This window comes from Erpetoichthys calabaricus, chromosome 17, assembly GCF_900747795.2.
Source record: "Erpetoichthys calabaricus chromosome 17, fErpCal1.3, whole genome shotgun sequence".
Taxonomy (NCBI): domain Eukaryota; kingdom Metazoa; phylum Chordata; class Cladistia; order Polypteriformes; family Polypteridae; genus Erpetoichthys; species Erpetoichthys calabaricus.
The window spans coordinates 1,352,274-1,367,971 of NC_041410.2; the positions used below are offsets into that span (position 1 = coordinate 1,352,274).

At 41.7% G+C, this 15,698-nt stretch overlaps 1 protein-coding gene across 2 annotated transcripts in view; it reads right to left on the reverse strand.

Annotated features, from left to right (window-relative positions):
- The window catches only part of LOC114643328 (B-cell receptor CD22-like), a 171,267-nt gene that overhangs the window by 53,662 nt on the left and 101,907 nt on the right, over nt 1-15,698 (reverse strand). The window contains exon 1 of one of the 2 annotated variants that reach the window (XM_028791922.2): nt 11,622-11,767. The exons of the other annotated variant lie outside the window; for it this stretch is intronic. The gene's annotated coding sequence lies outside the window, so the exon portion shown is untranslated. Of the gene's footprint in view, nt 1-11,621; nt 11,768-15,698 lie in introns of those variants that run through there. 2 annotated transcript variants of the gene reach the window in all.

Below are 15,698 nucleotides of genomic sequence, written 5' to 3' on the forward strand. Positions count from 1 at the left end.
CACACTCAAACAAAGGCCATTTGGGAGATGCCTGCATGTCTCTGTGAAACAAACAGACACGGGTAGAATATGCAAACTCCACATCACCAAACAACTGGGAGTGACATTTACACCCAAGATGGGGGGATCTACAGTACAAGGTACTATTTTTGCCCACAATGCCACCTTACAACCCAAAACATTGATTTAAAGTAAATGCATTATACAGAAACAAGTACACAAAGACAGCATTTAAAAAACGTGTAAAAGTAGAGTGTCCATCCATCCATTTTCCTAGCCTGCTTATCCAGGACAGGGTCACATGACTAAACGGAGAACAGAAAAATGAACATTATCAGTTGAAGTGGAAGAGCAATACAGTGAATATAACCATAAAGCTTTCATAAAATGTGTGCTGGGGACCATGATGTATCCCATTCAAATCAGGCAGGGACCAACTCCACAGAGGATGCCAGTCTGTCATGGGGCACACTCACATACCAGGTGGGTAGATTTGGGTTTCCCACTCAAGCTAAGAGTAGCCATTAGCCAGCAATTCAAAATTAACTGAATTTCATGAAACCCGTGTTGTTTGTAAGCAGAAACATTCAAACCATTGACTCTGGAATAAAAGTGTTGGTTCCTATCTTAATAATAATAATGAAAGTACTAATAATATATTTTATTTATATAACAACCTTCCCATGTTCATCTTGGTTGCTGTCTTTTCCTGCACTAAATCCACATGAGTCTCCCTGTCATTGAAATGTTTTTTCTGTCACATGTCGACATTTAGTGAGTGAGCAGACGTGTGTTGTGGTTATTCCAGTGGTCCAATGCCTGCTTTGCCAATAATGATGACAATCTTGGTGATCACAATCCTAAAGATCTGTCAAACAAATAAACAACGCTGGGCACAGACCTCCACGGTGCTTGGAGTGCACACATCCTCATCTGCGGGAAGCAGGCTAGAGCACTAGCTAAAAGGTGACAAAGGGTGGGCTTTCTGTGTAATGTATAACGTGCAAGAAGGTGTGCTTTGGTGTGGCTTTGTACAAAAAATATGCAGCACTTTTAAAAAAAAACACACTGGTTTCCTCGGCAGCAGTGAATGAGAGCCTCAGAATGCCATTGGTTTTACTGGTGTGCTGTGGTCAATGCAAACTACACGAAAAAACATTTTTAGCTTCAATTTAGCAAAACCATTTGTGAAATGAAACTGCTCCGTTCACTCATCACTACCAAGCAAACACATCTTAGTGAGGTGAACTGGAGCACCCATAGGAGGCGCCCACATCCATACAGGAAGAATGTGCTGACTTCACACTGACGGACATTTGGTTGGGGTACCAAAAAATACTCACATCGATACAGCCACTGCAAAGCTAAAGATTAATGAAATCAAAAGTACATTCAACAAAAAAATGTGGCATGCGGGGTTAGGGTGGTTGGGCGTGCGGAGTACTGCTCAGCATCAGTAAGACCAAAAAACTGGGTACTGACTTCGGCCACCTGAATAATATTCAGAGAGAATGTGGAGGTGCTAGAAGAACTTGGGGGTCCACATCAACAGTCTTGTAACACAGAGGAACAAGAGAAGAAAAGGCAGAGCAGACTCCTTCTTTTTAGGAACATCTTTGACATGTTCTGTTCTGTGAGTCGGTGATAGCCAGTGTGCTGTGCTGGGCTGATAACATCACGAAAGGAGAGGCCCACCAAATCAAGAAACTCTTTAAAAAGACAGGTTCAGTTAGGTGGGGGGCTCTGGACCCGATCGAAGCAGAAGTGGAGGAGAGAATGAAGACAAAACTGATGGCCATTATGAACAAAGGTCAAAGTTTATCTATCTATCTATCTATCTATCTATCTATCTATCTATCTATCTATCTATCTATCTATCTATCTATCTATCTATCTATCTATATGCCTAAAATAATGGCCTTTTTAGTGACACAATATGCCAATGTGTCTTTTCACAATAACAAAATAAATGTACATACTCGATGACTGTGTAAGCAGATTTTAAAGTAGTAGTTCAGAAGTAAACATTTTTTAATGTAATTTTATTATTATTTATTTATTTTATTTATTTGCATTTATATAGCGCTTTTCTCACTACTCAAAGCGCTCAGCAATTGCAGGTTAAGGGCCTTGCTGAAGGGCCCAACAGAGCAGAGTCCCTTTTGGCATTTACGGGATTCAAACCGGCAACCTTCCGATTGCCAGTGCAGATCCCCAGCCTCAGAGCCACCACTCCGTCCTATTATAAAGAATGAAACACATACAGTAATGTAGTGATACACTCCAGCAGTGCAATTATTGTGCTACAAAAAAAGAAACGCAAGAAAAACGCCATCAAAGTCAAACACACAAACACGCAGCCTCCTTTTCCCTTCCCACATCAAAGAGTTATTTGGCAAAAAAAAAAAAAGAAATACATAAGCTAATGGCCTAACGTGATTCTTCATGTTCCATAACAGCAGCAGTGATTAAGTAAAGACCTTAGCATACCTTTAGAAGAATTCTTGCCAAATTCTAAAAAATTCTTCCAATGTGCCCCGGGGGAGAGTGCCATTATTTCTGATTTGAGATCATGTCAGACCTCACTGAGCTAAGAGAGGTGGATTTGGATTTTTACACTTAAGTAAGATGAGCCTTTGGTGGGACTAAGGTAGATCTAGGAGAAGTGAACCAGTTTCTGTGAGTCTATCAAACGATACAAAGAGTGTAAGTTAATAAAAACAGGGCACTCCCTGTCTTGGTGGAAATGCACCAGCATGAAGTGCCAGCCCTCTGCCCTCACATGTTAAGCATTCATCGCTGCTGCCACTCCTGCAGGGCACTGAACTGCAAGACAAGCCGTTAGAAGACCTTAACAAAAAGTGAAGTGTTATGGCTGAGATGGGGACGGCAGCTCAGTAGTTGTGTTAACTCCTACGTTGCCATGTTTTCCATTTTCTATAATATTTTACAGATGTCAGAAGTGCCCATTATTCTTTATTTTGAGAAAAATGAAACCTGATCCTTAAACTCTTCCATTCGTTTTGTGAACTTGCTTTTGCTGTCATGGGGTCTTAGGAGCTGAGGCTCAGTATTTGATGCAAGGCAAGAATCAGGGTCATGGATGGAGCAGCTTTTGTATTACGGTGATGCTCTCTCTCACACACCAAGTTAGTTCAATCTGACAACAAGTTTTTAAATAATAGAAGAACCACAACCCTCAGAGAAAACCCTCAGAAACATAGAAAGGACACACAGGTGCACACAGCAGCCAATCCAGTGAACTGTGAACTGGCAGAGTAAACGTGACGCGAGCCGCACAGCACAACGCCTAAGGCCGAGAGTGAGGGTAGACGTACAGTTCAATGTGTTTAGTTTGAGTGCAGTGCTTCCACTCGCTCAAAAATAAGAGCGTCGCTCTCCATTCTTGACACAAAACTGAAGATTGTCCCGGAGCACACTGCCAGCACAGACTCACTGCTTGGCTTTTTCTGCTTTCATTTCCTGTTTCCTGTCAAAATCAAATCAAGCTGTGGAACGAAGAAAGTGATAGTGGAGGTCAGCACGAGAACTTGTACAAAACTGAAAGGATTTTCAGACCCCCGTTACCCTGCGTCGTTTGGTGATCCCTGATTGGCCAGCACTGACGCCAATCATACAGAGTCAACAATGGCATTAAGGTAACATGAAAGAAACGCTAAAGTAGAGCATAGAGTTTGAGGCCCTTAAACCTTTTGAGCAATGAAAGTCATTAGGTACCTAAAGGCGGGGGCCCTAAAGTGACCCCCTGAGAGCACCTTAACTATCTGGGGCTGTGTGCACAGACATCCCCCAATGTGAATTCACTCTACTTTAGCAGGCCAAAGTCACTGAGATTACTGAGGGTACATCTGATCTGCTGCACCCCACTCTGCAATGACTGCACAGGAAGAAACGGTCATCGACGGCTTTCAATTTCAAAGGTTCAGGAGATGAAGTTAGAAAAGCCAGCTGAGGTTGATGTTCGGTATTAAGAATTTCAGTCTTTTAAGTCGAGCCCAAAACGTGACTCACAAATCTGAGTCAGCGAGAGGATCGGGAGCCGGGAAGTCAAGGACTGCTTATTGACTAACATGAGAGGCAAGTCAGGAAATGAACATGAATCAAAACCAAGAGCTCAGTCTCCTTCTATAATACGCTCATTCCCTACCAACCTTCGCCATCACTTCCCCTACCTCTTCATATCTTAAATCATTCTTGAGGCAGATTGAACACTTAAGTGCCAGCTAAAGTGAAAAATTAAGAAAAACGTAAAAAGTAATTGCAACACAAAAACGGACTTAATCAGTTTTACTGCAAAAAGATGCCGATGAAAGAAGAGAAGAAGCGGACCACTAGGGTGGAGAAGAGAAGAGCTGCTTGGGAAACAGCAAGCGCATCAACCTCTGAGCAAACGAATGACAAGCGTACAGAGAAAGAGGATGAAAACTATAAGTCAAGTGTATTCACTGCACGTTATCGAGTAGTCCGCTGTTACTGGTTAATACTGATGCTCTGTGTAAGAAAGGACAGAGCCGACTATACTTCCTTAGAAGACTGGTGTCCTTCAACATCTGCAGTAAGATGCTGCAGATGTTCTATCAGACAGTTGTAGCGAGCGCCCTCTTCTACGCAGTGGTGTGCTGGGGATGCAGCATTAAGAGGAAAGATGTCTCACGCCTGGACAAACTGGTGAGGAAGGCAGGCTCTGTTGTTGGCATGGAGCTGGACAGTCTGACATCTGTGGCAGAGCGAAGGGCGCTGAGCAGACTCCTGTCAATTATGGAGAATCCACTGCATCCACTAAACAGTGTCATCTCCAGACAGAAGAGCAGCTTCAGTGACAGACTGCTGTCACCGTCCTGCTCCACTGACAGACAGAGGAGATCGTTCCTCCACCACACTATGTGACTCTTCAATTCCACCCAGGGGGGTAAACGTTAACATTATTCAGTTATTGTCTGTCTGTATACCTGCATTGTTATCACTCTTTAATTTAATATTTTCTTTATCAGTATGCTGCTGCTAGAGTATGTGAATTTCCCCTTGGGATTAATAAAGTATCTATCTATCTATCTATCTATCTATCTATCTATCTATCTATCTATCTATCTATCTATCTATCTATCTATCTATCTATCTATCTAATAAAATAAGCTCAACACTATTTCCTGTAGGGGGCGCTAGCTCCCTAGTTGGAATAAGTTCTTTTAATTGCGGTGATTTAAGTAACCTGAACCTAAATAGATATAATATTAAAAGGTGATATCCCTCCCATAGTGATGCAGCAGTATAAAATCACATAAGAGAAAATAACTTAGCCTTCTTTAATAATGATTTACGCGGCATTACAGAAGAAAGGAAGCCATAGCAAGACATTAATAATAATTCTTTTCTCAGTACTCAAAGTGCTGTCCACACAGGTGGGATCTTGATGTTTACAGTCTGCCATTTTTCATCACTTCGATGGAAGGATTTTCCGGACAGATGACGTTATCACCCATCTGTCCGTCGGCTTCAAGGCTTTTGTCTATTATACTGTTTCTCCACATGCAGGCCCTTACTTCGGTTCCAAACAAGGAGAGGGTTCAGTTTCATCTAAAACATACAGATATAGTCCAATGCCCATGTTCCTAGTTGTACCTTCTCTCTTCAAATGCTAGCCTAGCAGTTCTAAATGCTGAGAGCCCCTGTGTGCTAACTTTAGCCTGGCCTGTACATTTGAGTGGATTTATAAAATAATTTTTTGTACAGAGCACAGTGACATTAAACTTATTATTCTGATTACAAACGCCAAGTTCTTTGAAGTAGTCTGAATACTCGGACAGTCCCGACCTGAGATAAGTTGATGTGGTTAAGGCACAGTGAGGTAAAATTATTTAAAATAAAGCAAGGTTAGGTGCACAAAGATGAAGCAAAATAACATAAATGAATGCAAGGTTAAGATAAATCGACATTTATTCACATAACACAAGCGTGAACTTGTCTAGCAGAATACCATTTACGTACGCTGTGACTAAACACTTTGGGCAACAAGCCACCCAAAAATAACTTGAGGCAGTGCGACTTCTTCTTGAAAAACAAAAGTCGCAATAAAGACAAAGTGCAGATGGTTATGTTAAAGCCACCTGGGACCGCAGGGTTTATTTTCAGTGGTGTGTGGGCCGTAGTTCCCTTATTCAAAATTCAAGACAGGTTGTATGCGATGCTGAGCAGGATGCACGGAGAATCAAAACAGCCGTGGGAGCCTATTGTAACAAGAGATATGGTGGGCACACTCGGTCGTAGCCGAGTATTTATTATCCTTAAGGTCCTGAGGGAAACTTTTACCCGAACCTGCTTGAAAAAACAAGCCGCTGTGCTCTTAACTGAAACGTCTTGTTGGCACAAACTCTCCGTTTTTCTGATTTTTATTACAGCATATTACCCAGTTTAGATTGGCTGGCCTATTGATCTTCACATGAATTATGTAACTGGTGATCTTCACAGCACATGCCGTCTCTTTTTTTAGGGACAGAAAGATTGGAAAAAACAAAATAAACTGCTCAAAAAAAGGAAAGGAACGCTCAGATCTTGATGGGGAAAAAATCCTGCTGGCTGTCTCTACTGATATGGACTGACATGGTAATGTTTTAGGAATGAAAGAATGGCAGCCACATCATTTGATGGAAATGATGAACCTACAGAGGGATGAATTCAAAGACACCCCGAAAATCAAAGTGAACAAACGATGCGGCAGGCAGGCTCGTCCATTTTGCTGAAATTTTCATTGCAGCAACTCCATGCCTGACAATGTCCTAATGAGACGACGGATGGTGACCTGGGGGATCTCCTCCCAGATCTGGACCAGGGCATCACTGAGCACCTGGACAGGCTGAGGTGTGTGATGGACCCAAACATAATGTCCCACCCAGAGGTGTTGTATTAGATTGAGGTCAGGCGAGTGAGCGTGGGGTGGGGGGCAGTCAATGGTATCAATGCCTTCATCCTCTCGCCACATGAGGCCGGACATTGTCATGCACCAGGAGGAACCAGCATAGGGTCTGGCAATGGGTCCAAGGATTTCATCCCGATACCTAATGGCAGTCAAGGTGCCCACCGTTGTCTAGTCTGTAGAGGTCTGTGTGTCCCTCCATGGATATGCCTCCCCAGACCATCACTGATGCACACCAGACCACTCATGCTGAATAATGTTACAGGCAGCATAACGTTCTCCAAAGCTTCTCCATACCCATTCATGTCTGTCACATGTGCTCAGGGTGAACCTGCTCTCATCTGTGAAAAGCACAAGGCACCAGCGGTGGACCTGCCAATTCTGGTATTCTATGGCAAATGCCAATCGAGTTCCACGGTACCCACTAGGAGACATCGGGCCCTGAGGCCACCCTCACGAGGTCTGTTTCTGATTGTTTGCTCAGAGAGATTCACACCAGTGGCCTGCCTACCCGCTGGAGGTCATATTGTAGGCTCTGCCAGTGCTCATCCTGGTCCTCCTTATCTAAAGGAGCAGATACCGGTGGGTCCTGCTGATGGGTTCAGGACCTTCTACGAGGGGGCCCTGTCCAGCTCTCCTAGAGGAACTTCCTGTCTGTCTCCTGGAATCTCCTCCATGACTTTGAGACTGTGCTGAGAGACACAGCAAACCTTCTGGCAATGACACGTGGTATTGATGTGCCATCCTGGAGAAGTTGGACTACCTGTGCCAGCTCTGTAGGGTCCAGGTATGGCCTCATGACACCAGTAGTGACACCGACTGTAGCCAAATGCAAAACGAGTGACAAAACAGATGAGGAGGGAAAAATGTCAGTGGCCTCCCTCCACCTGTTAGACCATTCATTCCTGTTTGGGGGGTCATCTTATTGTTGCCCCCCAGAGTACACCAAAGCAGCTGAAACTGAAGAACAAGCCCCTCTGCCACTTAACTGAGCAGACCAACAGCCCAAGTGTTCCTTAAATTTTTTGAGCAGTACATTCACTTCAAAAATAGATCTATCAGTTAAGGTCTGTTATCAGTATGTGCTTTTATTTAAATGAGCTTAAGTATTGAACTGTTTTTTAACAAATTACGGCATATTGTTACAACTAACCGGTTCACTTAATCTGAAAGTAGAAACGGGTTCTGTGCGATCAAAAAGGGCAAAGAAGTCTTGTTGAGGCCACCCTGTTGCCAGGTCAGCTCCCACCGGAGTGCTTTAGCTAACCAGCTGGTGCTGCAGTTGTCAGAATTGTCCATAATCCTAATAAAAAAGAGGGTCACTGTTGTGCACTGCAGCAATGAAAATAAAAACCCCACAGAGATGGGAGGTCAAATTAACGAAACAAAAGTCAACACCAAGCAATCAAAGGACCTGAGCGACAAAGTCTAAATGTGAATCAAAATCACAGCCAAGAGTAACGGAAGGAGAGTGTAAAAAGAAAATCGGGATCTTAAAATGAACACGAACAAACAATAAAAATCATTTTGTCTTTTGGTATCCACAAACTCAGACAAAGTAGTGACTCGACAGAGCGAATGTTATACCGGAGGAGGAGGAAAAACGCAGGCAAACCATGACATCACCTCCACTGCACCCCTTCTGGTTCGGCTCCTGTTTAAGAAGAGCATCGACCAGAAATCTGCAGGTACTGTGGACGCTGCTTCTGATGAGGACAGACCTTCTAATTAAAGATATTTTCTAACAGAAGCACGTTTAGCAGACCTTCGATCTTTCCATTGTTTCGCCTTTGCAAGGAAACCTTTAAATGGGGTTACCAAACTGGCACCCCAAGTTCCTTATGTGTTATTCCTCTCAAACTACAATATTTTATTTTAAAAGTACATACAGAATGCTATATACACTATAACAGTCTAATAGTATAGAACTGTAGTCAAGCTGTGAAATACAAGGGCTCCTGGGGGCTCTGGTACCCCCTAATAAACTCAGTAAATCCCTTGTAAAACCTGAGGGTCCCTAAAAAGAATGACGATTGTTCTAGTGTTCTAAAATACTAAGGGCCCGTTACCAAGTATGTGAGAGAATATTGTCACGTCTGCAGATTGTTCAGGTGCCACAGACTACCAGAGGGAGTGCAGCTACCTGAAGAAGTGGGCATGAAGTCAGCCCCCCAACTCCCTTGCATCTCCCCTTTCTCATCCTGTGGTTCAAGGCTTCCATACAAAGCCAGTCATAAGGCATGCCCAACATTGTGCCCTCATAAAAAATAAATAAATAGACCAAGTCTACAAAGTTAATGCATACATCCTTAATGTTCAACACTTTAGCATCCATATGTTTTGCATATTTAGAATGATGATAGATAGATAGATAGATAGATAGATAGATAGATAGATAGATAGATAGATAGATAGATAGATAGATAGATAGATAGATAGATACTTTATTAATCCCAAGGGGAAATTCACATAGAATTTAGAATCATATAAATATATATATATATTATATATATATATATATATATACACACTGTACATGTATGTATATATATATATATATATATATATATATATATATATATATATATATAATATGTGTGTGTGTGGGTGTGTGTGTGTTCATCCAGTTACATACTGTATCACTCACTTACTATATACAGGTATGATTTTATATAATCAAATGCTAACTTTATATATTGTATATACTGATGTTCACTTTATGCATTAGAGACTTACTTATATATGTTTAAAGAGTTTCTTTATTTATTAAGAATTTGACTTTACATATTTAGATGCTAACTTCATTTATCCTGAATTTGTCACTGTATATTCAGACACTGATGTTAGATATTCAAAACCTACTGTATATAATCAGATGATTCCTTTAAATATTCAAAAGTTTGACTTTATATATCTGATGATAACTTTAAATATTCAGACATTGGATTTATATATTCAGAAATTCAAAATTGGTATATTATAAACGTAATCACAAATAGAAGGCGACCATTCCGTCTGTTTGTCATTCATTTGTTTAACTGATAACTAAGTTGTTCTAATATCTGATCCAGACCTTCTTAAAAGTTTCTATTTGAGCTCCATGACCTGGTAGTTTATATATATATATATATATATATATATATATATATATATATATATATATATTTTTTTTTTTTTTTTTCTTCAGAATTTAACTTTATATATTTAGAATTACCTTTAAATTTTTAAATGGTGATTTTAGGTATTCAGACTTCAAATTCATATAGTCAGAAATTCAATACATTTTCTTGTTTGTCATGCCATATATATATATACTGTATATATATATATACATAAATACAGCATATATGTGATTTTTCATGACCACATACAGTATATCCATCCATCCATTTTCCAACCCGCAGAATCCAAACATAGGGTCACGGGGGTCTGCTGGAGCCAATCCCAGCCAACACAGGGCAGAAGGCAGGAAGGAATCCCGGGCAGGGTGCCAACCCACCGCAGGACACACACAAACACACCCACACACCAAGCACACACACGGGCCGATTTAGAATCGTCAATCCACCTAACCTGCATGTCTTTGGACTGTGGGAGGAAACCGGAGTGCTTGGAGGAAACCATACAGTATATATTAAATTCAATAAATACAAGTACTGTGATTACAATTTTTCAAAAGATATTTAAACTAAAATTTAAAGAGAATGTCTAAGCCATCAAAAACACCTCCAAGCCTGCTGATACCCCATCATGCTGAAGGCAGAAAGGTGATGGAGTGTCCACTGATTCAAAGTGACCTTCATATATAAGTATGGTTAGCTACATTTATAATACGGGACGGCCTGGTGGCACAGCAGTTAGCACTGCTGCTTCATGTCTCCTGTGGGATTTCTCCCAGTGCTGCCTCTCCACCCCCACATCCTTTAGACTTGTCTGTTTTATTAATTTCTATTCTCAACTGTTCCAGTAATACTGAATATGAGTTGATGCACTTTGGTGGACTGGCATCCTTTCCAGGGTTTTTCCTGCCTTATGCTGGGCTCTGCCTGGATAGATTCCAGCTCAAAGAAACACTGCAGTACAGTAAGTGGATATGAAAAACCGGTGGATGGATTTATTTATAATTATATTGAACAGCAACAAACATTTAAATAGAAATGCTTACATGGGAAATAGTTTAATTACTGTGGCTACAGGGCACATAAAATACAAATATCTACACAAAATGAAGCATATTATAAAAATAAATTTTTTACGAAGAAAAATTACATATACAGTAAAGAGGTGAAAAACATCTGATTATCTCACAAATGAAACGAAGGATCGTTTAGATAGAAAAGACTAAAAATTGTCCAGAATGGGTAAAGGAAGGATAAAGGAATCACATGTTACAGCATCTGTCTGTCATATAGTGCCTTTCACATTATCTATCTATCTATCTATCTATCTATCTATCTATCTATCTATCTATCTATCTATCTATCTATCTATCTATCTATCTATCTATCTATCTATCTATCTATCTAAAGCCTTGAATAAATGACATCTCAAAAAGTAGGTTTATTTTCACAACATTGTGATTTCGTGTGCCACGACATTTCATGCATTCCCTCCCCTTTCTTCAAGCCTGTCATGCCCAGCTTCACTAACAATCCCTACGAATGGTAACATTAACTAAATCTGGACGTACCTTTTTTCAGTTGTGAACGGCTGCGTCCATTCATCTCCTTTGGCAGTCTCTGGGTTAATGGCACCTGTAGGGTCTCTTCAGAGATCTGCATGAGCAGTGAACTGGACAAAGGTACGCTCGACTGCTGCTGCTGTGTGTCAGGCTCATTCCAGATGTCTCGATGAACAGGAAGCCTTTTCATTTCCTCAAATTTCATGCAGTCCAAGCATAGAGATGTACAGTAGCCATTCATCTCTCAAAGTCCTTTAAAGGTCTGTGTGTCATGACAAGTGTTGATTCCTCGTTCATTTCTCTCCATGATATTTGTCTTTTTCTTTTGTAGCAATTGCTCTTTTTCTTAATTTAGGTAAAGAGATAAAACGTTTCCCCCTTGAGCATTTAGTCAGACCCCAGTTTGACAGACCACTCCTCTAAATGTCCAGTTTGTTCAAAAGCAGCCCCAAGGACTCCAGCACTTGTCACCTTATTGTTGGCATCAGAGGAGGGTCACTCATTAAAATGACGAGTGCAGTAGACGCACAAACCCTTCAGCTGCTCATTTTGCATTTTTTTTGTTAACAGATTACTATTTTTGGGTTTTTGAATTCACAAGAAACTGAACAAACTGCACTAAAAACATAAAATTCACCAGTCAAAGTCGACCCTGCTGTCAGCGCAGGTGCAGATCACTTCAGAGCTGCGCTGTTACAAAGCGGTGAGGACGCCTGCCATTTTAATAGAAGCAGAAATGCAACTTGAGGTTTCATTACAGTGCCGGCAAAAAAAATGAAACCATCAACTGTACTCCTTTACTGTAGGTGTGCTTTACTGTATTTTACACATATTCAGCTTGAATGAATTTTAATTTATTAGCCTTTTTAACGGGTATGTGTGGCACGCTGATGAAGCTGTTAGGACTTCTAACTCACAGCTCCTCTCAGGCCGTCCGCTGTCTAAGTGGAGACTGAATGTTCATCCACTGTGGGGCTTTTCTCCAGGTGCTGTGGTTTTATTCTGACATCCCATAAAGTTGTGAATTAGGCTAAATGGGCCACAGAGATTTATATTTCATTTCTAACTGGCCTCATCCAGGCTCATTTTTTAGCCTGGTAGTAAAGGGCACAAGGTAGGAGCAAACCCTGGACAGGGCGCCAGTCCATTGGAGGGCAGACAGACACACAGACACACAACACAAACACACACTAGGGCCAGTTTAGTATCACCAAGTCAGATAACCTGCATGTCTTTGGACTCGGGAACAAGACCACCCAGAGGAAACCCACACAGGCATGGGGGCAACATGAAAACTCCACACAGGGTGCACCCGAGACATGAACCCCAGTCTCTTTACTACAATGCAGCAGTACTACCACTGCAGCACCGTGCCACCCAGAATATACATTTATTATAATGTATTTCTATGTATTTGATTTTTGAAAACAAAAATAAAAGTTTTGTTCATTTTGGGGCTAAACCAAACAGTGAGAAGAGAGTGAGGTTAGGAGCCCACGCTGATACGGCGCATTGCTGCACCCACCACATGACAAACCAACTGAGGATCCCAGATTAGGACCAGAGTGCAGCCGTGCGACGGGTGACACCTCAGCACCACACCAGTTCAGATGGAATCGAACACTGGGACGTTTTTTTATGGTGGCTGGAGTGCCAGTTCTGCCTCCAACCCCCAGGTTTTACCCTGCATGTCCTACTTGCAGGGCTGGATGCAGATTAACGTCATACCCCGGACAGAGCCATTGCAGGCTAAGGGGTTTACTTGCTCAAGGGCCTAACGGAGTAGAGTCACTTTTGGCGTTTTACAGGATTCGAACCGGCAACCTTCCGATTACCAGTTGTGATATATGGCCGGTAGTTTATCCCGGCCAATACCCCCAGGCCGCAAGATGGAGCCCTCCCTGCAACATGGAGGTGCCCCGAATACCAGCAGGGCCTCATGGACCTTGGAGTTTTTAATGCACAGCCCTGCTGGATACCATGGGGGCCACCAGGGGATGCTTCAGGGAGGCCCACGGACTTCTATTTGCTTTATGGCCCGGAAGTACTTCCCAGTCGAGTGGGACAGAGGAAATGACGTACTTCCGGGCTGAAGAAAAGGAGTTTTACCCGACCCGGAAGTGTTATAAAGTCACATGGACTGAGGGACAGAAACACTTCCGGGTCAAGAAGTATAAAAGGACTATGGGTAACCCCAGCAGATCGAGTCGAGTTGGGAGGAAGGGCGACTGAGCTGCTGGGAGTGGAGGATTACAGTAATCCCTCCTCCATCGCGGGGGTTGTGTTCCAGAACCCCCCGCGAAAGGTGAAAATCAGCAAAGTAGAAACCATATGTTCATATGGTTCTTTTTATATATTTTAAGACCTTATAAACTCTTCCACACTATTATAAACATTTCCCACACAATTATACAGCATAAACCCTTAGATATTAGGTAAGATTCGTTGAAATTATGTATGTAAACACAGTTTATATACAGTAAAACCTAAATATTATTTTAAAGATATCGAGCGTCTCCGATATCACATATGTTACAGCCATTACGACAGGCAGGCCACCAGCAATAAATACGTACAATGCAAGAAAAATTGTATACAGTAAAATGTGTGTACAGTGACACTAAACTATGTACATGTAATAAGTACTGTACGTAGATAATTAATTATGGTTACTCACCAACAATGACACGACGACTTGTCCGATAACGAGGAGTTTAATTTTACTGCACAACAAAGGAGAGCGTTACAGCTCTTCTAAAGGAGCCTCTTCAGGCGACTGTGTAGCATCGCCGTTGTTCTCCTTCCAGCACTCTTCAATCCAAATCCCTAAAGCAGATTCCATCCAGACTACTGCCTTATCACGTCCACTTGCAACTTGTTTTGCACCCTGCTTAAAGGACACTGCGGCCGTAGATCTTATATGCTTTTCCTCCTTTTTAAATAAAAAGAATCGTGGACTCATTGATGCCGTAATGGTGTCCTGCAGCGGTGTAGCTGTTCCCTTCCTTCAACATATCCAAAACTTTTACCTTTTCTGCAATCATTTGCATCTTCTGTTGGCGCTTGGACACGGCCCCTGAAGCAGTAGCAGGAGCACGCTAATGCTGAATGAGTGAGATGAGACTTCCTGGTTAATGCAGCACTCTGTCGCTGAGCCAATCAGCACACAGGAACTTTAACTGTGTGCTCTGATTAGGTAGCTTCTCAGTCATCTGCCAATAGCGTCCCTTGTATGAAATCAACTGGGCAGACCAACTGAGGAAGCATGTACCAGAAGTAAAAAGACCCATTGCAGTAAGGAGATTGTGGGTTCGATTCCTGGTTCCTCCCTGTGTGGATAGCGCTTTGAGTACTGAGAAAAGCGCTATATAAATGTCATGAATTATTATTATTATTGTCCGCAGAAACCCGCAAAGCAGCGAAAAATCTGCGTTATATATTTAGATATGCTTACATATAATATCCGCGATAGAGTGAAGCCGCGAAAGTCGAAGCGCGATATAGCGAGGGATTACTGTATTGTGTATTTGGGATTATTGTGGAGTGGAGGGTGCTTTGTGCACATTTATTACAATAAATTTAGTTATTGGAATTTTGTTTCTGGTGTGTGGCGTCTGGTCCGAGGGTTCAAGGGAGTGATAGCACCCCCTATCTGTCACACAGTGCAGATCCCCAGCCTCAGAGCCACCACTCCGTCCAAACAGTGAGAAACGGGTGTGTAAATTAAATCTAGCAATTCAGATATTATTTGATTACTTTCTTAATTTTTATTTTATGTGTGATTATGGTTCACAACTATAAATTGGTTTTGTGTGGTAATTTTATATTTTATTATACTTTTATTATTATTATTATTATTATTTTTATTATACTTTTATTATACTCTTGACGTTTTATATTTTATTATGATTTTACTATATTGGGAGGATGAATACAGGACACGAGTAGAGGACTTTGCCAAACTGGTGCAAAGTGAACCACCTGCAAGAGAAACAAGATAATCGTAGACTCCATGAGGGCCAAGCCCACCCTGCCCACCAGCTCTCATAGAGGGTGAAGATGTGGAGGTGGCGAGGACACATGAGC